Here is a 27,544-nt window from a genome sequence, read left to right as displayed (position 1 = left end):
AAAAGCATGTAAAAGCTAACTAAAATATTTCCAAGACTATAAAGGCAAACGCAGTATCTTTAGTAGATGAATTTTTTCAATTTCGGATGAAATCAATAAAGGGCTAATAAAGCCATTAAGGTGAAAAGGAGGCACACTCATTAATCAACCCAACAGGTGAAACTTCTATAAGTAGTTTCCTTGTATTTAGTTTTTTATAGCAATCCCCTGCATCTTTATGTGCAATAGAAGCATATTGAAACTAATTATGTCCTTGTACATGATTTTTATTGTTCCTTCAAATAGAAAATACAGATCCAATTGTATTTTTACTATCTTCATTCACCAAATGCTTTTTTTAAAGAGTAGGAAAAATAAGATGTTTTCAGATTGGGAAAAAAAAGCCGCCAACTGATACTTTTAAATTTCACCATCTTTTCAATCAAAATGTAAGGCATATTAAGACAATGCAACTTAGGCCAACACTATTAAAATGCTTATTCATCTTTTGCTTTAACATACCCACAATCCTTATCATCTAGCCCCTGAATCTCATGAGCGAAAATCTAACCACCACCCATATTTTATGACTCCAAACAATTCAAGAAACCAGGGTCCAGACATCAGAGTGGACCAAAAGAAGCATGAGTGATCTACCTACCACACAGCAATCATTGCTAGCAAATGTTAGGATGGTCGTCGTATTAAAAGCAGCAATATAACAGAGAAGTCAACTTTCACACTTCTCATCCAATGAAAATGGTAGGGATAAGCTCACTGTCTAGAGAACTGTAAATATAAAGGACGAAGAAATGTACTCGGCGATTATGAAGATATTCCAGAAATGAAGGTACATCTGGATAGTGGTATTATTTAGTACTTTCAACAGGAAGAGACTTTTGAAAGCAAATTATGTCACCATCCACAAGCTGCCGTGAAACGAATAAAACACTTTAAACCAACCAAAACAAACTGCTACAAATTGAAATGTAATGTATACCTGGCTGGCTTGGAAGGTAATTTTCTTATCAATTGGTTCACACATAACACTCGGCTCAAACTCAATTTCCTGGAAACTAAAGCAGAACCATTATGCCACATAAAAATGTCAAAAGTCGAGCAAAAGGTTAGGAAAAATTAATCAGACGACAAACAAAACCATGTCACAGTCAAACCCACAAAACTACTGTAAAACAAGGTACAACTTACACATTAACTTCAATTATCAATATAACCAGTAAAAATGTCTGAAACAACAAAAGGAAAAAAGTGTAAAAACCCATGAGCCGAAGACTTTCCTCCTTAAATGCAAGCATAAGAAAGAAAAATGCGAACAGATAGTGCTAGAAGCTAACCTCAAAAAGATTGATCTCTTCATCAGGAGCATACCCTGTCATTTTGTTTATAATTTGGACAAATTTTTATTGGCTCGCAAGCACTTTTCACAAACAGCACGTAATTATCCAAAAGACAAGGGGTAATAAATAACATGAGACAATGTACCGAAGCTCTTCTTTCTCAGGGTCATATTGCTTGAAGAAAAGTAAAATATCTTCCTTTGTCTTTATATGGTGGAGCTACCGGTCATAAATCCTGAACAATTATGTTAACATCAAGATGTAAATAAAATAAAACCCCAAACATTTATCAAGAGTAAAGACGCAAAACTTAAATAAAAGGTCTGGTATTAACAAGATTCATAAGCAGAACTTGCCTAAAAAATCTAGTAAAAACAGCCAGTTTCAAACCTCACTAACATGCCCTCTCAAGGGAAGATAAGCAATTCTACAATTTATAATTGTGAACCTTAACTCCTCAAGGTCTATCCCTAACTTCTATTTCTTCCTACTAAAACAATAGAACCTTTTGCACTCGAAAACTTTTAGAACCAAATTGGGCCTGTCTGTGGAGATCTATTAATATTAGCTTTGGGTGTTAGAATGAATATCATGAATGAAAATATCATTGGACAACAAGTTCAAGCATCAAAGAAGAAACGTGTTGCTTAAAAAATGCTAAACCAGATTATCAGTCCAAGCTCAACTTCCAGGAACAAGGGAAGCTTATTAGATACCTCCCTCAAGGTTCCAAATACAGATGGTTAAACCCAAAACTATGCAGAATAAGGGCTGAAGAAAAATCTAGAAACAAATACTCCTCAAACAAGACTTTCGAACCATTAATTAATAGTGAGAAACATTACAGATTGTGTTTCCTCCAAAGATGCCAATGGTCAGTTCCGACAGTAGGTATAATTTTGATGTTTGGTCCACAACCAGAATTACACTGGTACACCAAATTCTCTAGCAACTTTTTCTGCACATTGAAACATATCAGGAACAAAATCATAACATGGACAGCCAAACATAACCACAATGTATCATAAAAAAAAGAAAAAGAAGATTGAAATGTAACATCATTAAAAAGGTAGTATCCAAGAGAAAAACAGAAAAATGAGAGTACCAATTTGATAAAGAAACCAATTTTCCGAAAGGCAAATATATATAGCCATAAGCATCAATTAACACAAAGGAAAACAAAATAGTTTTCTGTTTTTTTCGTACCTAAAACACATTGACTTTATCATGGTCCATTAGATCAAAATATATATCCTTGTAAATCTGCTCTGCAAGATCATCATCTCGCGCAACCTAGAACAGTCATATAGCTATAAGAAGTACACTCAACAATGCTAGAATCATTATCTAAATTAATGCCTCAAGCAACAACCTTTATGATACTGTAAAGGTGTTCTCTACCTTATCTTCCCTTTTTTGTTCTTTTTCTTCTTGTTCTTTCCTCCATCTCATCGAACATTTCATATTAGATTCTCAGAAAGGGAACTCAAATAATTCTTAAGACAACATAGACTACTCAAACTATGCTTGATATGAGCTTTCTAAGAAGCTCATTTGTCATTGCTCTTGATAAAACAACCAAGAGACAATCATATTGAAGAACATTGTTTTCTTCAAGCCAAACTCGAAAAGCATTCTATTAAGTTCGTTGATATACTCTTAGTTGATAAACTGCTCGAAATCATATTTGAAAGACAGGTAGTTACCTTGCGTCAAGTAAATCAATACTGAAAGTAATTTGTCATTTAACTCGGTTTCAACCTGGAGAGACGAGAAAGCAATTCATAACTTCTAATATTATTGATTGTCAATATGATTGGACAATAAACTGCATAAAGTGTCAAAGTTCAATATAGTTCTAACATTTACATTCTCACAATGTGTAGAAGTTTCAAAAATTGACATGAGGACAGTTCTAAAAAACTTAGTGCATTGCGATTTTAAATATCCATGAAGAAAACAACCAACAAAAGATTATTTACTATTGAAATTTCTAAAAGATTATCATTTTCTATCAGTAAGAATTCTTACAGAAGCAGTAGGAGAATCTGCCCTAACGAAGGAGGAAAAAGGTTCAATTACAGCTATAGTACCGTACCAAAATATAATCTGCATGTGATGCCAGAAAAAAAGAACAAAATGAGAAAACAAGGAAAAAAATGAAGCCAATACCACTGAAGACTGACGGTCTCTTCAAGGTACATATGTACCCACCAATGTTCAAGCAAGTGCAACAACAAAAATTCGCACTAATTTTGAGAAATACATACCTCCAAAAGCCACACTAATAGGGTCATTATATCCTCCACCAAGCATTTCAAGGGCACTTGCAAAAGCAATGTACCCATCATATCCCTCCCCAAGTCCTTCAGTCAAAAAAGTAAGGGGTATAAAATAATCTTCACATACATATAAAAATAATACAAATTACAACACAGTAAATTTTCCATTTACCGGTTAGAAACTAAAGATACATCAAAAATAAAAGTGACTTAAGCTTGAAAACTGAACTTACATCTCTGCAGGGAGAAATCATCTTCCTTGGGTTTTTCCAAAGATCGAAAGTGCACAACCTACCATGAAAAGGGGAAAATAAATGCTAATATTACTTTAGCTTGTGAAGCAAAAGAGATTATTAGAGCATATATGACTGAACGATTGTATGTTCCAAACCAATGCAATACTATCTATTGACGACCAATAACCTCAAGTAAGAATCCAAGAAGTTTAACAGCTGATTTAACAACATAAAATCTAAAGATATTATTACTCTATTCAAAACAGCAGTGGAAAGGGAACTTTACCAGCTGGCCATTAGCCCTAAGGAGAGCTGACGATGGATCAGATGAAATGAATACCAAAAATCCTAAAAAGAATCCGAATCCAAGAAGTTTAGCAGTTGATTTAACAACATAAAATCTAAAGATAATATTACTCTAGTCAGAACAGCAGTATAAAGGGAACTTTGCCAGCTGACCATTAGCCATCAGGAGAGCTGACGATGGATCAGATGAAAGGAATACCAAAAATCCTAAAAAGAATCCTTTTGGCTAAATAGTTATTATGATTATTAAAATGCTACATAAACATATTGGAGAAGATTCTAGTAAGAATCATGTTCCATTGAGAATTATGAATTACTAAATTCATTGAGACGACTTTCAATAAAAATAACTATTTACGACCAGTAGATTAAGAAGACCAGATATAGATATGAATGTTTTATCCTTCCATTTATTAAAGAAAAAAAAAGAAAAGGATGTTTCATTGGTTTCAAATAACATAAATAATCAGAAAATAAAATTTAATAATGAAAGAAAGCTATGTATCCATCAACAGAACCAAATCACGGTAGACTATGTATCCATCTACATAACCAAATCACGGTAGACACTCAATTGCTAAATCAAAAGCAATAAAAATGACAAAATGATTTGACAGTAGCTATACGTCCTTGTAAACATGCTAACATGAAAAAGCATATAAAAGCTAACTAAAATATTTCCAAGACTATAAAGGCAAACGCAGTATCTTTCGTAGATGAGCAACATGCATTTGGCAAGGATTTATTGTGATTTTTTCAATTTCGGATGAAATGAAGATCAATAAAGAGACTAATAAAGCCATTAAAGTGAAAAGGAGGCACACTCATTAATCAACCCAACAGGTGAAACTTCTAGTAGTAGTTTTCTTGTAGTTAGTTTTTTTTATAGCAATCCCCTGCATCTTTATGTGCAATATAAACATATTGAAACTAATTATGTCATTGTATATGATTTTTATTGTTCCTTCAAATAGAAAATACAGATCCAATTGTATTTTTACTATCTTCATTCACCAAATGCTTTTTTTAAAGAGTAGGAAAAATAAGATGTTTTCAGATTGGGAAAACATAAAAATAAATGGCTTATTCAGCAATAAAAAAAAGCTAACTGATACATTTAAATTTAACCATCTTTTCAATCAAAATGTAAGGCATATTAAGACAGTGCAACTTAGGCCAACACTATTAAAATGTTTATTCATCTTTTGCTTTAACATACCTACAATCCTCATCATACTTTGGCATATTTTTCCTTAAATTTTAGTCAGAAACTGGTCAAGGAATTCATTAAATGTGCCTAAAGAAATATATCAGTATGCTTCAACTTAGAAAACTAATCATTGAGGGAGAGAAAAGAAGCACTCAATGAAATGCACTCCAGCCCCTGAATCTCATGACTCCATTTGATGCAATAATTCATAGCCCTACATAAATAACTAAAGTTCATCATGAGCAATGCATCCAGCAAGTGATAAAAACAATGAGAAAGAAATTTAGAAATTCTGCCACGTGATAACCTGTTTGAAGTATTGAAGATGTGCATCCATAGTCTCACTGACATCTTCCAAAAACTCAAATCGCTTTTTGGCTTCAACATTTGAACGAGCAATTGCTTGTTGTTGTAATCCACAGTCACGCAATTATATAACTTGAACCAAATTTGAATTATCAGCAACATCAATTAAGAAATTATTTGCTACCAATTCACTCACTAGATTAAAACGAGCCTGTTCTACTTCATCGTGGTGGTTTCATCCTGCTGACGGTTTTGTTAAGCTTAATGTAGATGGTGCGATGGTGAGGGGTTGGGATAAAGGAGGAATAGGTGGACTGATTAGGGACAACAGAGGTATGTTGATAGAGTCGTTTTTAGAAAGGGTTGGGGGTGGTCCTCCCATAATGGCAGAACTATTGGCGATTAAGAGAGGACTGATTATAATTGAAGAATTAGGATCTGCCCTAAGTCAGAGGGTTATTTTAGAATCGGATTCGAGTACAACACTGAAGTGAATTAAAAATTCGGACTCATGCACCCCTATGTTTCAGTCCTTGGTGAAGGATATAGCTTCTCTTATGGAAAGACAAGATATCATTTCAAGGCATGTTCTGAGAGCTGCTAATTGGGAAGCGGATAAGCTAGCTATGGATGGTATAGGTTGATTAGTAGGTTATGTATTTGGTGTGTTAACGTGTACGGAAATGTTTGTTTTTCGTAGGGTGTTTGTTTTCAGTCTTATGTATCAGAGTTATGTCGTATCAGTAGGTTTTGGTTCTGGTTGTGTATTATTGTTCGGATTAATAAAATTCCTAGGCACTCTTTTCCTTCTTCCAATGTCCCTTCATGTTACTGTTGCAACATAGAGGGTATGAAGGGGTTTTTTAATGAGGCCTAATTTCCTATAAAAAAAAAAGAGCCTGTTCAAATGTTGACCTCGCATTACGAAGTTCCTAGAATAACTCCAACTATGTCAAAGTATCTAAGAAATATCAATCAACACGATATCTACATAGCTAAGAATGTCAGATACATGAAATTATAAACCAAAGCAAGCCATTTTGCACGATACCTCTTCCAAAAGATTAACAATATTACTCTTCGTACTTTTCCTTAGTGAAAGAAACTTTTCACGAGCCTGCCAGATCATACAAAGTGAAACAATATAATTATACAATTGATTTTAGGCCAACTCAAAAAATATAACATCAAATTCAAGCAATGTAAATAAAGCAAGCAAACAAACTACACCGGCAAAACAAATTTAACTTCTAAAGTATCTGGTCATAAATGAGACTAGCCTTGTCAAAACGTTTGTGTGGTTTCTGCCCTCATAGAAGATATTTTAAAACAAAGGGCTAAACAAATAAAAACATATATGATCCATATTAATACACAAATTATTATAAGTTGGAAGAACCTATAGCAGGGCAATAAACAAATAATTAACCAATGTTTCTCTTAATAAGATTGTTTCGCATAGTAAAAGTTAATAAGGCAACCCAGCTTTCAGCTAGTTCCAGATCCTCCCGACTTTATAGGGTATCTTAAATCTTATTTGTAAGACATAGTGGAACAATATAATTATTTATTTGATTTTAGGCCAACTAAAAAACTATAATATCAAATTCAAGCAATGCAAATAAAGCAAGCAAACAAACTACACTAGCAAAACAAATTTAACTTCTAAAGTACCTAGTCATAAATGAGACTAGTCTTCTCAAAACTTTTACGTGCTTTCTGCACTCATAGAAGATATTTTAAAACAAAAGGCTAAACAAATAAAACAGATATGATCCAGATTAACACACAAATTATTAGAAGATGGATGAATCTATAGCAGAGCAACAAATAAACAAATATGATCAAGTTGCTAAGGGAATTCGTAATGGTCATTAATCTATAAAATTAGTGGAAAGTTTCGGTTCAAAACAATTTCCCTTAGTATAATAGTGATTATCTTGATCCAAGATTTTTTTAAGGAAAAAAGGAAACTATTCATTTATTATTGTTTTCTATACCAACCAACTGGCAAGTATGAATAGTAAGGAACACTTCTACCAGCATCTGGTGATAGGTATTTTCTATCATATCGGTCAGGGACATCTTGCTAAGGGAACTCATAATGGTCATTAATCTATAAAATTAGTGGAAAGTTTCAGTTCAAAACAGTATTCCATTAAGAAAAAAAGGAAACTATTTTTTTTATAAGAATTTCAGGCCTCGTTAAAAACCCCCTTCTTGATTAATGGAACTTATATGAACTCTTTAATCAGTGGAAGGAGGAAAAGAGTGTCTTAGGATTTTATTGAACCATAAAATTAAATAAGATACAACCATCATACACCCCACCAACCAAATAAACTTGAAACAACCATAAAACACCCAAAATATAAATATAGAATCAGCCAATTCCTTCTTTAGCTAAGGCATCAGCCTCTAAATTGGTTGTCCTATTAACCCATCTGACAACACCTTCTAAAACATTAAGCCTATGAACAATATCTTTAATCAAAAAAGAATAAACATCAAGAACTAGATCCACTTTCTTAATCCAGTCTACCGCAACTTTGCTGTCGCTTTCAATAATCAGACGTCCCTTCCTCTCTCGTAAATTCGCATAGAACATTAGACCCTTCTGAATAGCTTTTAATTCCATAAAAGTTGGAGGGCCCGAACCAGCAGTTTCCTTGAAAGAACTTAAAGTCAAACCCGAGGAGTCCTTTAGAACACCTCCTATCCCACTCTTCTTCCAATCTCTTGTAGCCGCATCAACATTTAACTTTACAAAACCTTGAGGAGGAGGAGACCAAGGAAATTTAGTTACAAGCCGATTAGGATAAAAAGAGCACAAATCCCCTAATGAAGGGTCTGAAATAAGAGAATCCTTAGGAATAGACGCCTCTTTGTACTTAGCAAGGAACCAAGAAACTAGTCTGAACCTTGCTAGGAAAAAATACTCAGCCAAATCCAACTTTCTCCCATCAAACACAATAAGATTCCTAACTTTCCAAGTAGTCCAAATAACTGCCCCAGGAATAAAAGACCAAATTGTAGAGGTAGACTTCAAATCAGCCCAAGCAAGTAGGAAGTTTTTCGCATTCACATGCAAAACAGACTTAATCTTCCAGAAATTCAGAAATTTGTTCCAAATCGTCCACACCACCGAGCACGTGAAAAACAAGTGCGAGGGAGACTCCACCTCCCTCTTACAAAGAGGGCACATAATGTCTACAATTCTTTATATTCCCCTTTTAACAAGTTCTGTCCTAACAACCAGCTTCCCTAACACCACCTGCCACATAAAGGACTCCGTAGATAGAGAAACAGAAGAAATAGCGTTCATCAAGTTAACCCACTGTTCTACTTCCCAGTCGTTTAAATCTCTTCTAAACTGCACATCCCAACTCCAACCCGATGAGCTGTAATTCCCAAATTCAACCAGTTTACCCATTATGTTTGTGGAAATGGAAAACAATCGAGGGAAAATAATTAGAAGAGGATATTCCAAATCCCAATTATCCTGCCAGAACCTAATCAATCTGCCATCCCCAACTCGGAAAGAATACAAACTTCTAAACTTAGAGCCGATACTGTCTTCTTTAAAGTGATTCATAACCACCGATCTCCAACCAACCAACCAACCAACACCCTTACCAACCAACAGGCAAGTATGAATAGTAAGGCCTGTATAAAAATAAAAATGCCATGATACCGATATCATTTCGAGTAAGGAAAAAAGCAAAAAGATATTGACTACACTGGTTTGGACAACAACACCCTTACCAAAAGTAATTCATTTAAAAGTTGAAAGTATAACAGAATATGCTAACCAATTTTAGAACTCAAAATAACAATTATTATTCGTAACATTCATTTGTGTATGGTATAGTTAAACAAGAAGATGAACTAATGGATTATATACCTGGAAAATGATTTAATGTATCTGAAATGTGCATTCAGCACTAATAATGGAGGCTCTTGGACCATTGTGTCTCGAATAAAATCATATTCAAATCGTTTAAGATGAAGTTGAAGGACTGGAGGAAAATCATTGAACACACCCTTCTTTGCATCCTGAAATAACATCATCCTGAAATAACATCATCCAAAATCAAAATGAAGTCATTTAAATGGGAAAAGATGTAACATGTAATCAGATATGATGTTGAACACAATACCAAAAAAAAATTTAATGCTTAGGTCAACAGACACAGTTAGAGCCATTTAGATACTACAAAACACAACATTGGTCCTCGCTCCTCGGTAATAAATTTGATATTCATGCTCAAACAATATTTCAAAAATTTACCTGGGACCGAAGAACTTCTGCACCAATTTCTCTCAATGCTATGGTAAACTTAGTCATAACCAGTCCTAAAGAAGGAGAAAAAAGGTTCAATTACAGCTATAGTACCATACCAAAATATAATATGCATGTGATGTCAGAACAGAAGAACAAAATGAGAAAGCAAGAAAAAAGGCTTTTGGACGTAGGGGTGTTCAAAATTTGGTTTTAACTGAATTAACCGACTGAACCGAACTAATTCGGTTTCGGTTAATTCGGTCGGGGAACGGTTAAGGTTTTTTTGGATATTCGGTTCGAAATCAGTTAATTAACCGAAATAAAATTTTAAATATTAAATATATTATATATAACATATAGGCTCAACACAAACCATTTAAAACTCAATTAATAATTTAAGATCCAATAACTTTTACACTTAAATCAATATTAATTAATTAAAAAATTTATATAATATTTTTATTTTATAATTATATATTATTTAAATCAATTGTAAACTGTGTTTCTGAATTAAAAAAAATTAAATATATTATATATATGGGCTCAGCCCAAACTATTTAAAACCCAATTAATAATTTAAGATCCAATAACTTTTAAACCTAAATCAAAATTAATTAATTAAAAAATTTATATAAAATTTTTAATTTTTAATTATATATTATTTAAATTAATTATAAACTATTTTTTTTAATTATAAAATATTTAACTTTTATATAAATTAGAAAATTTTAAAAAAATTCGGTTAATTCGAAAATTAACCGAATTAACCAAAATTTATTCGGTTCGATTAATATTTTCGGAAAAAAGTTCGGTTCGGTTAACGATTAAAGAAAAAAAAAATTCGGTTAATGGTAGTTCGGTCGGTTCGACCACCGAATTAACTTTTAAACCTAAATCAATATTAATTAATTAAAAATTTTATATAAAATTTTTATTTTATAATTATATATTATTTAAATTAATTATAAACTGTTTTTTTTAATTATAAAATATTTAATTTTTATATAAATTAGAAAATTTTAAAAAAGTTCGGTTAATTCGAAAATTAACCGAATTAACCGAAATTTATTCGGTTCGGTTAATATTTTCGGAAAAAAGTTCGATTCGGTTAACGATTAAAGAAAAAAAAATCGGTTAATGGTAGTTCGGTCGGTTCGACCACTGAATTAACCGAATGAACAACCCTATCTGGACGTCTTATAGAGATCAATCCAATAATGATTATAATAGGAAGAACACCAAAGCAAATAAAAAAAATGAAGCCACTACCACTGAAGACTGTAGGTCTCTTCAAGGTACATATGCACCCACCAATGTTCAAGCAAGTGCAAGAAAAAAAATTGGCACTAATTTTGACAAATACATACCTCCGAAAGCCACACTAATTGGGTCATTATGCAACTCCGTATACAAGATTAAATCATCATTTTTTCTGCAATCATTTTACAAACTATCTAAATCAAGAAACAAACTCAGTATGCTTTAATATAAACAGTATGAGTATGGAAAGCAACGTAAAAGGTGATAACTTTTCTGATTGAATATTTATTATAAATTTGATTATTTACTGCCAAAGTGAATTGTGCATATCTACTCCATTCGTAGTGTAAACGTTCTGAGTCCGCAACATCCAAATACATAGACAGATGACATTGTTACCCTTTGAAAATATCAATATTCGCCTACGAAATTCAAAACCAAGAGTATGAATATCGCCAAAACAGAAAATCATGGGGAAAAAGGGTAAGTACTATGAACGAGGGAGTGAGCAATGTACCATTTAAAACCATCAAGGATAAAATTATCTGAACAGTGCTTCCTTTTGTGTAACCTAGAGAAGTTATCAATCTTCCAAGTGAATCTTGATAAAGGAGGAACCTTCATTGGTTGATTTTACACAGTATTTGTAGTCCGGGTTTGATATACAACTAACAAATTGAGACGTAAAATTACAACAAGAAACAAGAACAATATTTTGGGAACTTGCATTGACCTAAGGTATTCAAAGAGTAAGCCTCTCAAAATAATTATTTTCCAGGAAAAGAGTACCTTCCATGGGCTGGTCAATGTCGGTCAAATCATAGAGTGGCACAAGCATTTCCTCATCTTCTTGCTGGTCCTACCCGATCCGACCAGAATATATCAATATTTTAAATAATTAAAATAATATATTTTATAATAATACATTTATAATAATTTCTTATCTTTTAAAATATTAAAATAATATATTTTATAACAATTTATTATATTTTTAATAATTAAATAATATCTTTTAAACTATAAAAAGAAAAATCTTATACATAGTGGGATCAAAATCATAGTAATCACCAGTAATAACAAGATACAAAATTCCCTTTTGCTTTGGTTTGGTTCAAAGGCCATACCAACCATAAAATCTTATAGTATGCTACGACTAATCTCTCAAATAACTGATACTATATTCGGTATAGAAATATTATTTTTCTTTTGCTTTGAGAAAAACAATTGGATGAAGAAAATACAACAGAGATGTATGTCTCGGTCTAGAGGAAATTTATAGAACAAACCTAATTAATGTATGGCTCCATTTGATGCAATAATTCATAGCCCTACATAAATAACAAAAGTTCATCATGAGCAATGGATCCAGCAAGTGATAGAAACAATGAGGGAGAAACTGAGAAATTCTGCCATGTGATAACCTGTTTGAAGTATTGAAGATGTGCATCCATAGTCTCACTGACAGCTTCCAAAAACTCAAATCGCTTTTTGGCTTCAACAATTGAACGAGCAGTTACTTGTAATTGTAAACCACAGTCACGCAATTATATATCTTGAACCAAATTTGAATTATCAGGAAATTATTTGCTACCAATTCACTCACTAGATTAAAACGAGCCTCTTCAAATGCTGACCTCGCATTACGAAGTTCCTAGAATAACTCCAACCATGTCAATGTATGTAAGAAATATCCATCAACACGATCTACATAGCTAAGAATGCCAAATACATGAAATTATAAACCAAAGCAAGCCATTTTGCACGATACCTCTTCCAAAACATTAACAATATTACTCTTCGTACTTTTCCTTAGTGAAAGAAACTTTTCACTGGCCAACCATATCATACAAAGTGAAACAATATAATTATGCAATTGATTTTAGGCCAACTCAAAAAAATTAATATCAAATTCAAGCAATGTAAATAAAGCAAGCAAACAAACTACACCGGCAAAACAAATTTAACTTCTAAAGTACCTGGTCATAAATGAGACTAGCCTTGTCAAAACATTTGTGTGCTTTCTGCACTCATAGAAGATATTTTAAAACAAAAGCTTAACAAATAAAAACATATATGATCCATATTAATACACAGATTATCATGAGTTGGATGAATTTATAGCAGAGCACTAAATAAATAAATAACCAATGTTTCTCTTAATAAGAATGTTTCGCATAGTAAAAGTTAATAAGGCGACCCAGCTTTCAGCTAGTTCCAGATCCTCCCGACTTTATAGGGCAGCTTAAATCTTATTTGTAAGACATAGTGGAACAATATAATTATGTATTTGATTTTAGGCCAACTAAAAAACTATAATATCAAATTCAAGCAATGCAAATAAAGAATGCAAACAAACTACACTGGCAAAACAAATTTAACTTCTAAAGTACCTAGTCATAAATGAGACTAGCCTTGTCAAAACGTTTACATGCTTTCTACACTCATAGAAGATATTTTAAAACAAAAGGCTAAACAAATAAAACAGATATGATCCAGATTAACACACAAATTATTAGAAGTTGGATGAATCTATAATAAATAAATAACCAATTTTCTCTTAATAAGACTGTTTTGCATAGTAAAAGTTTTCAGCTAGTTCCAGATCCTCCCAACATTATAGGGTAACTTAAATCTCATTTGAAAGACAGGTAGTTAACTTATCCTCAAGTAAATGAATACTGAAAGTAATTTGTCATTTAACTCAGTTTCAACCTGGAGAGACGAGAAAGCAGTTCATAACTTCTAATATTATTTATTGTCAATAGGATTGGACAATAAATTGCATAAAGTGTCAAAGTTCAATATAGTTCTAACATTAAAGGAGCTTATAGGAATTGAAGTTTTATTTTTTTTATAGGAATTGAAGGCCTCGTTAAAAAAAACCCTTCTTGATTAAAGGAGCTTATAGAGAAGCTCCTTAATCAACGGAAGGAGAAAAAGAGTGCCTTAAGATTTCATTAACCAAAAGAAATTACATAAGATACAACCAGATAAACACCCCCAACATAACCAAAAAACCAAAAAACACCCGAAGACACCCCTAAAAAACAGAACAAGCTCAGCCTAAACCATCAAAGGTACTAACACAGTCTTAATTTTGGCTGAGCTGTAAACCAATCTAGCAACAACAAAGAAAAATTAATCAGATGGCAAATAATACCATGTCACAGTCGAACTAGGTACAACTTATACAATAGCTTCAATTATCAATATAACCAGTAAAAATATCTGAAACAACAAAAGGAAAAAAGAGTAAAATCCCATGAGCAGAAGACTTTCCTCCTAAAATGCAAGTATAAGAAAGAAAAATGACGGAGAACTGAAATTGCTCTACTGCGAACAGATAGTGCTAGAAGCTAACCTCAAAAAGATTGATCTCTTCATCAGGAGCATACCCTGTCATTTGTTTATAATTTGGACAAATTTTTATTGGCTTGCAAACACTTTTCACAAACCTTCCAACATGGCTAATAGAACAAAAAGATAACCTAAATAAGATTTCACGTAATTATCTAAAAGACAAGGGGTAATAAATAACATGAGACAATGTACCGAAGCTCTTCTTTCTCAGGATCATAGTGCTTGAAGAAAAGTAAAATATCTTCCTTTTTCTTACCGGTCATAAATCCTAAACAATTATGTTAACATCAAGATGTAAATAAAAGAGAATCTCAAACATTTATCAAGGGTAAAGACACAAAAACAAAAGGTCTGGTATTAGCAAGATTCATAAGAACTTGCCTAAAAAATCTAGTAAAAACAACCAGTTTCAAACCTCGCTAACATGCCATGTCAAGGGAAGATAAGCAATTCTACAATTTATAATTGTGAACCTTAACGTCTATCCCTAACTTCTATTTCTTCCTACTAAAACAATAGAACTTTTTGCACTCGAAAACTTTTAGAACCAAATTGGGCCTGTCTGTCGAGATCTATTAATATTAGCTTTGGGTGTTAGAATGAATATCATGAATGAAAATATCATTTGACAGCAAGTTCAAGCATCAAAGAAGAAACGTGTTGCTTAAAAAAAGCTAAACCAGATTATCAGTCCAAGCTCAACTTCCAGGAACAAGGGAAGCTTATTAGATACCTCCCTCAAGGTTCCAACCTCTAGTGAGGAAGAGACACTTAGGCAAGGAGTTAGATCCTTGTTGAACTTAAAAAAGAGCATATTTTTCTTATTCTGTATTTTTCAAAGACAGATGGTTAAACCCAAAACTATGAAGAATAAGGGCTGAAGAAAAATCTAGAAACAAATACTCCTCAAACAAGACTTTCGAACCATTAATTAATAGTGAGAAACATTACAGATTGTGTTTCCTCCAAAGGTGCCAATGGTCAATTCCGACGGTAGGTATAATTTTGATGTTTGGCCCACAACCAGAATTGCTGGAATTGCACTGGTACACCAAATTCTCTAGCAACTTTGTTTGCACATTGAAACATATCAGCAACAAAATCATAACATGGACAACCAAACATAACAACAATGTATCGAATAAAAAAGAAAAAGAAGATTGAAAATAAACATCATTAAAAAAGTAGTATCCAAGAGAAAAACAGAAAAATGAGAGTACCAATTTGATAAAGAAACCAATTTCCAAAAAGCAAATACATATAACCATTAGCATCAATTAACACAAAGGAAAACAAAATAGTTTTCTTTTTTTTCGTACCTTAAACACATTGACTTTATCATGGTCCATTAGATCAAAATATATATCCTTGTCAATCTGCTCTGCAAGATCATCATCTCGTGCAACCTAGAACAGTCATATAGCTATAAGAATTACACTCAACAATGCTAAAATCATTATCTAAATTAATGCCTCAAGCAACAACCTTTATGATAGTGTAAAGGTGTGCTCTACCTTATCTTTCCTTTGTTGCTTGTTCTTTCCTCCATCTCATCGAACATTTCATATTAGATTCTCAGAAAGGGAACTCAAATAATTCTTAAGACAACATAGACTACTCAAACTACGCTTGATATGAGCTTTCTAAGAAGCTCATTTGTCATTGCTCTTGATAAATCAACCAAGAGACAATCATATTAAAGAACATTGTTTTCTTCAAGCCAAACTCGAAAACCATTCTATTCAGTTCGTTGTTATACTCTTAGTTGACAAACTGCAACAAATCATATTACTCAATATCTTTGGGACCATTGGTACCATAAAACTGACGATCAAGCCTAGTTGGGAGCACCTTACCCTAAGATGTTGTATATAGACCATCGTGTATGCATTTTAATATTTGGTAAATCTAGGAGTATTATTGAATCCTGGATTTGTCTGTGGTAACTGTCCAATCACAAGGAAATTCCATTAAAATTGAAACCTCAATTATACATATAATTTAAAGCTGAAAGGATAATTACGAAAAATTATTTTTTTTTAAAAAAAAGTTGTTCAACAAAAGGTACCTCTTCCCCACCATATCGCTCCTCTAATACAATTTCCATATCTTCTTTGGTTTTCATCATCAAATTTAAACCTGAAAAACACACAAATTAAATACAATAACCATATAAAAGAAGTATTCACCAATCTAGGTTCCTAGGCAAAACTGGCATATGTAAGCTGTGAAGACAATACCTTCAAAACAATCAGCATTGGCTAATTTAATAATCATGCAACAACTTAAGAATTTGACAGTTGATTCATTTTTCCAAAAACCTATCTGACTTTTTGCTTAGAACATTATGCCTCAATTTGACTGAAGCAGTTGGTAAAAATTCAATGTGATTTATACTATAATACTTGACTACTACACCATCAAATCTGTCAATTGTTGATCCACCAAGAAAGACTTCAAAACATCATCAAATCTTGGCTACACATAGGCTCTGCCCATCAAGGCCACTTACGATGCTTCAGAAGATGATCCATATCATTGATCAGAAAGAGTCAATACCTTCAAAACAATCAGCATTGGCTAATTTACTAATCATGCAACAACCTAAGAATTTAACAGTTGATTCATTTTTCCAAAAACCTATCTGACTTTTTGCTTAGAAGAACATTATGCCTCAATTTGAAGGATTCCAAACACTTCTAGCAGGAAGAATCTTAAGATGATTTGCTGCCCTACGATAGTAATACAACATTCCACGACTATCAAGGACAAGAAATCGAGGATAACTTAAAATCCTCTTTACGACTTTCCTTTCGCGACTGCTTTACTGCCTCTATCATTTTATGTGAACTTCTACCTATTGCATTTATACCCGAGCATCTGCTCTCTCTGTTAACCAGCCTGCTCTAAGAGTAGTATTATTGAATCCTGGATTTGTCTGTGGTAACTGTCCAATAATAAGGAAATTCCATTAAAATTGAAACCTCAAGGATACATATAATTTAAAGCTGAAAGGCTGATTACGGAATATTCTTCTTTTCATCAAATTTATACCTGAAAAACACACAAATTGAATACAGTAACCATATAAAGGAAGTAACACTTTCATCACTATGGGCTCCTAGGCAAACCTGTGAAGACACAACCTTCAAAACAATCAGTATTGGCCAATTTGAATAATCATGCAGCAATTTAAGAATTTAACTGTTGATTCATTTTTCCAAAAAACTTATTAAAAACCTATCTGAGTTTTTGCTTAGAAGAACATTTTGCATCAATTTGACTAACCAGTTGGTAAAAATTCAATGTGATTTACACTACAATACTTGACTACTACCACCAAATCTGTCAATCAAAAACTGGCTACACATAGGCTCCGACCATCAGGGCCACTTGTATATATTTAGCCATTTATAAAATTTCAAAATGTGAAATTTCTGCAAAAATAATCTGTAGGTTTTCAATGAACAAGCATACAATTACGCCCTAAGATGCTACAGAAGATGATCCATACCACTGATCAATAAGAGTCGGTCTGATATAGTAGATTACCAGGCGAGTACTCCAGATGCACCAAGGAGCATAAACATTAACGACTAAAACTGGATACCTGGAAAAAAATCAAATCAAGTAAATAGAGGTATCACCAAAATTGGAATTTAGCAAAGAAAGACCCATGATGAACACATAATACTCAAAACTGAATCGCTTGACAATTTGAATTAATCCGCTTACTGTTGTGAATTGTTCGTTTGGTTTTTTATTAAAAAAACACGTCATTCAGAAGTAATCAGACAGACCATACCATTGGACATTAAAGCAAACTTGAAAGGAAATGATTCAAACCTTGACAATCTTTCAAAACATTGGAGCTGGTAGTCGGTAATCCTGCGTTCTATAATAATGGTATCACCGAAAATATCTGGCTTAAAAGAATCAATTCCTTCATTTTTAACATCCACTTGAACAATAGAATAACTGAGAATTAAAAGCAAAAGAATCAAACAGATTACCCATAACTAAACCAAACAATTAAAAGCAAAAGAAGAAGAAGAATAAACCTGCAGCCAGATTTTATAAATTCCTTCAACTTCAAAGCCCTTCTCTGCCGAGCGCTATACATAAAACAGTTAGTATCGCGCTCTGTCGTGCAATTAACCTTATATGAGACGAGGAAAGAATAGCATAACACGCCTAAGTTCTAATACCATGTTAAGCATCCAACCTAAAACCAATTGATGATAAGTGAACATACCAACATGAATATAAAACAAAGAAAACCGAAAACTTGATGGATGTGGGATAGCACCACCTGAACAAATAAAGGAAGTAAATAAATATTAAAAAGTAGAAAAGGTCTGCACACAAATTTAGCACATTATTTTTTACCTTCTTATCATCTTCGATGTAAAATCTTGAAGTTTTTTTCTCTATCTCCCTCTTCCTACTCTTGCTCTGATCAATATCTTATTTAATATTTGATACATGACTTTCAAACTCCTTAATTTGATCATCAAAAGAACCACAAAGACGGCCAATTCTAAGGTTCTTCTTTATAGAGAGAACTGTCTGAACTGAACCTTGTGAAAACCTGAGAAATTAATAGAACACCCAAGGAAATGAAAATCGATGTTTAGCAGGTGGGGAAGAGAACAAGCAAAGAAAGCATCCAAATTACAGTGTCTTCTAACCATTTGTTATAAACATGTTTCAGCATAACTACATCTGGATAGAATTGATGGGCACAGGTCCCATCCAACAACATGGAATTTTAAGTAATCAAATGATCATAAATTCTTAAATTCAAGCTTTACAATTACATTCAGATTGAATTCAAGAAGAGAACAATCTTAGATTTGAGAAGTGAACAAAATTCTTCAGGCAGAACTTGACAAGCATAAACATAAAGAAAACAAAATAAAAAATATAATAAAAGATTAGAGATCTTAGATTTGTGCCTTTCAGAACTAGTACAACTTGAAATCCATCTAAACAATGTAATTAGATTCACAAACCAAATTCAATTCTCTCTCTCTTAAAAATTGGTCCCTATAAAGACAATATTGAACATACCAAGTAACATTTTTAGAAAGGATAAGACATGAAACAATATATAAAATTAGTTCTCGACTTACATTTTAAACCCATCTAAGGTGAAAACCTCCAACAAGTTCTGTATTCTTCGATCAAATGCAACAGCCCTTCCCCTGTTGTAATCTTCGACCTCTCAGCTCTACCCTGAGAATACAGAAAATGTTAGTGCTACACATAAGCCTGCAGCAATAGCTTCTTAAGAGAAAGCGCAAGCATGAAAAATATTCATGGACCAAGCTCATTGCCTCTTGCTAAACTAACCAACCAGTAACCACTGCATTGGATTATGATAAAGGAAAATTATAAAAGAAAAGAAATAGGCAGAGAAGGTAGTTAAAAAGTAAATTTCCTAATAGCAGGATTTAGATTGGAAATTCATGATGAAAACATGAAATTACCACATCTACCAAAACATTGAAAACAGTAGGATTATCAACCTACAAAGAAAGCAGAACCAAATATCAAGGAAATTGTATTGAAACATCAGTACTATGAAAAGAGGCTTTTTTTAAATTAAAAAAAAAAAAGAATTCTCATCCTTTCACCTTGGTCTCGAAAACCTAATTATAACAGTCAGAAAGTAATTATATCTCGCCTTCTTTGTGCATTTTCTAAGAGAACTAGCATCCTGAGAATTTGTCACAATGAATCAATTCAGCAACTTTCCAATAGCTTGTTCAACAGAAAGAGCCCATGTATCACCATTGACTGATGTCTGTCTGCAACACAATAACCACAAAACTAGCAATAGTTTCCAGAAAGTCGTCAAGAATTACTTAATATGGAAACAGTGATACCTATGGTTGTACTTATATAAAAAAAACTAAAAATGGAGAAACTTTCATAGGAAAAAGCCTCTGGAATCAGAAGAGATCTATGTGCAGACTAAAAACAATTTCTAAGTGATTTTTTCAAAAAAACAAAAAAGAAAAAGAAGCTTCAATACTCATGCGAGCAAATGTTCTTATACTGTAAAAATCCCTAAATTGCCTATACCATTAACAAAGAGATCTAGAGAAAGAAATATGAAAAGCATTCAGCATTCTGTAGCCAACACCAAATGAACAAGCCGATCTTATATTATCAAATAAAGATTTAGTTGCTCAGTTCCTAGGCGTAAGAAGTTTGCTCAAAATTTTTTGTAGTAATTTTCCATCACTTATCACATGAGCACCAATTGGACCTATAGGTGGCACAGTAAATGCAAGGCGATGCCTCTCAATTTAACGTAGAAGACGAAGCACTCCATCCCCACCAAAAGCTGTAACCAGTCCAAGAAAAGAAAATCAAGTTCAAAGTTGTCCTTAAAATATTTAGGGGAACCAAAAAGCACAGCATTCTCATGTTATTCATGTAAACTAAATAAATAAAAAAGAAACCAAGAGTTGCCCAGACCCTGTTGGCTTGATGTAGATGAAGCTCACGAATTTGATGATCAATCTCACGGTGCTTTGTTTCATGGTACTTAATCTATAAAAGGGAAAATGGATCAGTGATGTGAAGGTCTTCAAGACGAAATTATTTCTATAGGCTAAGAGAAATAAATCCTGAAATTACAAGAACTAAATCTATAAAGAAAAATTGCAACAAAGTCAATTTACATATGTTAAAACTACTCTCCACACAAATTGCACATGCAAAAAAAATTGTTTGTATGTTTTTTATATGATAAAAACCACGTCATTCAGAAGTAATCAGACAGAAGAATATCTAGAATCAATAATTTAACCTGAGAATGTCCCATAATCTTGGAATGTTATATTGTTGGACCTTTTATTTCTCATGATCACTTATCCTCTAAAACCTTTTAACAAGTGCAAAGAAAAACAACAATAAAATCAATTTACATATGTCAAAACTATTCTCCACACAAATTGCACATGCAAAAAGGGGCAAGAAAGGGAAAACTTACAGTGACATTGGCTTCTACATCTTGGTGATTAATGAATCATTCAACTTGTCATGGCTTCTACCAAGAAAATGTATGAGTCGCTTGACATCACTTAATACCAGAGGTGAAACTGTTTTACTGAAAGAAAGATGGTGTATGACATGAGACATGTTCATTCCAGTAGCATCAAAAGAATTGGCTCCTGAACGAGCAGAGATGATAAGGTTGCCAGGAACCTGCAAGGTGCAACTCAAGTAATACTTTCAGCTCCTCATTTATCTCAAGGTTAAACATAAATGATTCGACAGACTAATTATATGCCAAATAATATGTACAATTGTCGGTCTAATCTAATATTATAATTATCACCTTCTTTGCACGCACGTATCCTTCAATTCTGCATCCTCCCGTCAGCGGTTCTGATCGTTCTCCTGCAGAATAGAAGTGGCCAATTCTTCCATCATCTGGAAGAAACAGACAGCAGCATTAGGTCATGTATGCACCTTTATCTTATAGGATTTCTGTAACAGATCTATAAACTCAAATGGCCAGTTCAAAACTAATTTAGTCATACCTTAACCAGGGTTTCTGTATCACGATCTCCATAATAAGATTCGTGTTCGTGGTGTCCATGGGATTCCCTGAAACACTTACAGGTCAGAGAACAAGGTGAGTCTGTATTGCACAGATCATAAAGTTCAATGGTACTGAATAGCCTAAAGGAAAGTTCAGAGAAGAAGATGAACTAATGGCTTCTATACCTGTAAAAAGAAAATGATCTAAACGTATCTGAAATGTGCATTCAGCACTAATAATGGAGGCTCTTGTACTGCAAATGACTCATAGAATAAACAGAACCACATAAATCTAAGATGTTATAACTACTAACCTTGAAGTGTCTCGCATAAAATCATATTCAAATCGTTTAAGCTGAAGTTGAAGGACTGGAGGGAAATCAGTGAACAAGCCCTTCTTAGCATCCTGAAATAACATCATCCAAAATCAAAATGAAGTCATTTAAATGGGAAAAGATGCGACATGCAATCAGATATGATGCCGAACACAATACCATAAAAACAATTTAATGCTTAGGTCAACTGAAATTGTTAAAGCCATTCAATACTACAAAACACAACATTTTGCTACAATGAACCACACATTTTGTTCATGCTGTTAAAATAGCTTATGCAGCTCTTGTACTAACGAACACTGATCTAACTGAAAGCAAAGTTACAACATATTATTACCTGCAATATTGCACTCTCGGACTGCACTAACAAGCACAAAACACATTACTGTGGTCAATTCCAAATAATAATCCTAGTCGACACAATATTTTTGGCCCGTAAATCCTGCAGTTGGTTGATCCCAGCAATAATAAAAATATATAGATACAAATTAACCCATAATGATAAACACAGGCGACATCTAAGTCATAGCTGCAAGGTGTAATTCTTGGTTTGAGAAATTATCCTGAAACAAAACCTCAAATCTCACTGGTCGCGTCAACTTTGATTGTCGATGTATGCAGATTCACTGTGTGACGTGCAACAGATTTTTCATCATGAATGCCACCATGATGATGAGAACAAGAAATCCATCAACCCAATAATCCAGATCCACTCTCAGAGCTATTTTGCTGACCGGAAAACTGACGGCAAGACACCTATTAATATACCAAGAAGAATCATAAGAGCATAATAAAGTGTTGATAACAAACAACACTTCAAGCAATACTTTTCAACGTTTTTCCCAAAGCAGGGAGCATGGAGCAGGAAGCACGAAGAATCTTAAGATGATTTGCTGCCCTACGGTAGTAATACAACATTCCACGGCTATCAAGGACAAAAAATCTTCTTTTCCAGTCCCCTCTCAAACTTGATGAATGTTTTGACAGAAAGCCTTGTCGAATGGTTTGAACCTGTAGGAATATCCAAAGCTTCAAATGCAGATATACAGTACATAGATGCAAAAGCATCACTCGGAATAATAAAATGTCACAAAAAGAAATCGAGGATAACTTAATATCTTCTTTAAGACTTTCCTTTCGCAGCAGACTGCTTTACTGCCTCCATCATTTTATGTGAATTTCTACCTATTGCATTTATACCCGAGCATCTGCTCTCTCTGTTAACCAGCCTGTTCTAGGAGTAGTATTATTGAATCCTGGATTTGCCTGTGGTAACTGTCCAATAACAAGGAAATTCCATTAAAATTGAAACCTCAAGGATACATATAATTTAAAGCTGAAAGACTGATTACGGAATATTCTTCTTTAAAAAAATGTTAAACAAAAGGTTACTCTTCCCCACCATATTGCTCGTCTAATGCCTTTTTCATATCTTCTTCGGTTACTTTTTCATCATCAAATTTATACCTGAAAAACACAAAAGTTGAATACAGTAACCATATAAAGGAAGTAATACTTTCATCACTCTGGGCTCCTAGGCAAACCAGAAATATGTAAGCTGTGAAGACACTACCTTCAAAAAAATCAGCATTGGCCAATTTGAATAATCATGCAGCAATTTAAGAATTTAACTGTTGATTCATTTTTCAAAAAACTTATTAAAAACCTATCTGAGTTTTTGCTTAGAAGAACATTATGCATCAATTTGACTAACCAGTTGGTAAAAATCCAATGTGATTTACACTACAATACTTGACTACTACCACCAAATCTGTCAATCAAAAACTGGCTACACATAGGCTCCGACCATCAGGGCCACTTGTATATATTTAGCCATTTATAAAATTTCAAAATGTGAAATTTCTGCAAAAATAATCTGTAGGTTTTCAATGAACAAGCATACAATTACGCCCTAAGATGCTACAGAAGATGATCCATACCACTGATCAAAAAGAGTCGGTCTGATATAGTAGATTACCAGGTGAGTACTCCGGAAGCACCAAGGAGCATAAAAATTAACGACTAAACCTGGATACCTGGAAAAAATCAAATCAAGTAAATAGAGGTATCACCAAAATTGGCATTTAGCAAAGAAAGACCCATGATGAACACATAATACTCAAAACTGAATCGCTTGAAAATTTGAATTAATCTGCTTACTGATGTGAAAAATTGTTCGTTTGGTTTTTTCTTTAAAAAAACACGTCATTCAGAAGTAATCAGACAGACCATACCATTGGACATTAAAGCAAACTTAAAAGGAAATGATTCAAACCTTGACAATCTTTCAAAACATTGGAGCTGGTAGAGTCAGTAATCCTGCGTTCTATAATAATGGTATCACCGAAAATATCTGGCTTACAAGAATCAATTCCTTCATTTTTAATATCCACTTGAACAATAGAATAACTGAGAATTAAGATAGATATCAGATATATCAAACAGATTACCCATCACTAAACCAAACAATTAAAAGTAAAAGAAGAAGAAGAAGAATAAACCTGCAGCCAGTTTTTATAAATTCCTTCAACTTCGAAGCCCTTTGAGTTTCTCTGCCGAACGCTATACATACAACTGTTAGTATCGCGCTCTTCCTCCTAAGGGCACAAAAACCTAAACAAATAAACATGTCGCTCGTATCATATTCCAAGAAAATTATTAACATGAATCAAATATATATATATATCAGTTAGTATCGCGCTCTTCCTCCTAAGGACACAAAAAACCAAACAAATAAGCATGTCGCTCGTATCATATTCCAAGAAAATTATTAATATGAAACAAATATATATATATAAAAGAGAGAGAGAGAGAGAGAGAGATGAGATACGTACTTCCGTTTTGACCGGTAATGAAATTAACCCACTCGCCGAGTTATATTTCAAGATTAGTATGGCACATATAGTTCTGCACCTTAATCTTCTAATAGTACCCGCCCCGGATCTTTGAGCGCCACCGGAGAAAACCCGAGAACTACCCATGGTTGTATACTAGGGTTTAGCGATCACCAATCGCAATTCGCAAGAAACGAAAAAATTGAAGCTCTGGAAAGAGATCGTACAAAGAGACTTCGGGAGTGATTAAGGCGGGAAAGAAAAAGTAGTACAAGGCGATACTCGTCTCTACTTAACAATGAAGTAACCCTGACCCAACGGATATATTTATAGATGCATCAATCAATTATAACCGTTGGGTTTTTTAGATTTTAAGTCGGTGTAATTGAAGATGGGCCTGTAATTGAGCCCTAAACTTTTTTTAACAACAATGAGCTCAATTTTAGACACGAATTAAACGATATCGATAATAAAGTAATTATTGTAATTTTTTTAGGTATTGGATTCGAGCATCATGAATGTTAAGAATGTAAACGTTCAATTTCAAAAGGTTAAGAATTATCCTTAAATGAATATCACATTATACTTATCTTATATTAGTTAAAAAATAATGGACTCAACCCAAATGGAAAGAAAGATATGCATGAAAACTCTCTTTTTTTATATAATCAAATAAAATAAATAAAATTTTCAGATTTAAATTTGAAATTTAATATCAATAAAGATATTTTTTTTACTTTTTTAGGCATAATGACAAAAATAATACCTAACGTTTGATTATATGATCATTTTGTCTCTTAACATTTCATTTTGAGATAAAAATCCTTACATAGATGAAAATTATTGGTAAACAAACGGTCAATACATGAAACTAACTACATGTACAAGTGGACAAAATACTGACGTGGCGTATCCATATCATCATGCCACGTTATCAAAAAATATCATGTGTATGAAAACATATCATTTCAAGATATCAACAATATGGCACGTCATCATATCACATCAGTATTTTTATTTTTTTAAATTTATTTTATATGATTATTTTTAATTACATTAATTATAACCAATAAAACGATAACAAATGTCATCATATGATTGGTTTAAGAATAAAAATAGAGGAAATCAAAATTTGCAAATTACTAAGTATTGAACTTGAGTCTTGTAGATAGAGATGTAAACAATCATAGTGTTCGATGAATTGTTTGTGAACCGTTCGTATAATGTTCATTTATGTTTGTTTATTAAGCTAAATAAACGAGTATGAACAAAAATTTTATGTTCGATTAATAAACGAATGAACACGAACAGAGGTGTGTTTGATTCATTTATGTTGTGTTATGTTCAGTTTTGTGTTCTCATATTGATGTACTAATTACTGATAGTAGTACGAGTGTTACTTGGAGATGCATAGACTTTTATGGAGCACTAGAGGAGGCTCGAAGGACCGACTCCTAGAACTTGTTGAGACAACTTAGTAATTATCCAGGTATCTCATGGATGGTGATTGGTGATTTTAATAAGATTATGTTCTCTTTCGAAAATGAGGGTGCATAGTCTGATCCAAGAGGCAAATAAGGGTTGTCTGTGATATAATTGATGATTGTGGGATCCTAGATATAGGTTTCTATGGCTCTTGGATTACCTGGGAACGTGGGAGAAGAGCTAAAAGTAATATTAGAGAACGACTTAACAGAGAATTGGCGTGTAATTTGTGGATGCAATCTTTCCCGGACTATTCTTTAACGCACCTTTTGCATGCTTTCTCTAACATTGTCCACTACTAGTAGACACTACAGCAAGGAGAATTATTCCACGAAGATGATACTTTAAATTCGACGCTTCATGGCTGCTTGAGGACTCTTGTGAGGAAGAGGTAATTTGACTTTGGACAACGGCTGAAGGCTCTGCCTCGAAAAACTAAGCAGTGTTAGCCGCGGCCTTGATACTTGGTTCAAGAATATTTGTTGCTACAAGCGATTAATAACTAAGAAGCTACAAAATCGTTTAGTGAAATTGATTGAATTAACGCCAACTGATGATGTTTTAGGGGAAATCGTGGACACAAAACTCCAATTAAATTTGGAAGCCGGCATACAGAAGATGTATCAGGAACAGAGAGCGCGAGCGAATTGGCTGAAGCATGGTGATAATAACACAAGTTTTTTCCCATAGATTTGCTTCGCAATGGAGACGGATAAATAAAATTCTCCATTTATAGACCGAGAATGGG

The 27,544-nt window shown here is 33.2% G+C and overlaps 3 long non-coding RNA genes and 1 pseudogene across 3 annotated transcripts; all 4 read right to left on the bottom strand.

The window, feature by feature from the left end:
• Positions 1-317: 317 nt before the first annotated feature.
• Positions 318-24,094, bottom strand: LOC120217355 (annotated as a pseudogene).
• On the bottom strand, positions 11,751-13,002 carry LOC120217610. Its single transcript, XR_005525160.1, has 5 exons — positions 12,826-13,002; positions 12,644-12,714; positions 12,509-12,550; positions 12,012-12,081; positions 11,751-11,890 (listed from the first exon to the last, which is right to left on the bottom strand). It is a non-coding gene; the product is annotated as an uncharacterized LOC120217610 (long non-coding RNA).
• Positions 15,902-16,732, bottom strand: LOC120217611. Its single transcript, XR_005525161.1, has 3 exons — positions 16,651-16,732; positions 16,439-16,528; positions 15,902-15,988 (listed from the first exon to the last, which is right to left on the bottom strand). It is a non-coding gene; the product is annotated as an uncharacterized LOC120217611 (long non-coding RNA).
• Positions 21,616-22,264, bottom strand: LOC120217609. The gene is made up of 3 exons (XR_005525159.1): positions 22,142-22,264; positions 21,937-22,031; positions 21,616-21,803 (listed from the first exon to the last, which is right to left on the bottom strand). It is a non-coding gene; the product is annotated as an uncharacterized LOC120217609 (long non-coding RNA).
• Positions 24,095-27,544: the final 3,450 nt, after the last annotated feature.

The sequence above is a fragment of the Hibiscus syriacus genome, unplaced genomic scaffold, assembly GCF_006381635.1.
Source record: "Hibiscus syriacus cultivar Baekdansim isolate YM2019G1 unplaced genomic scaffold, ASM638163v2 tig00110187_pilon, whole genome shotgun sequence".
Taxonomy (NCBI): Eukaryota; Viridiplantae; Streptophyta; class Magnoliopsida; order Malvales; family Malvaceae; genus Hibiscus; species Hibiscus syriacus.
This window is presented reverse-complemented; position numbering and strand designations above follow the sequence as displayed.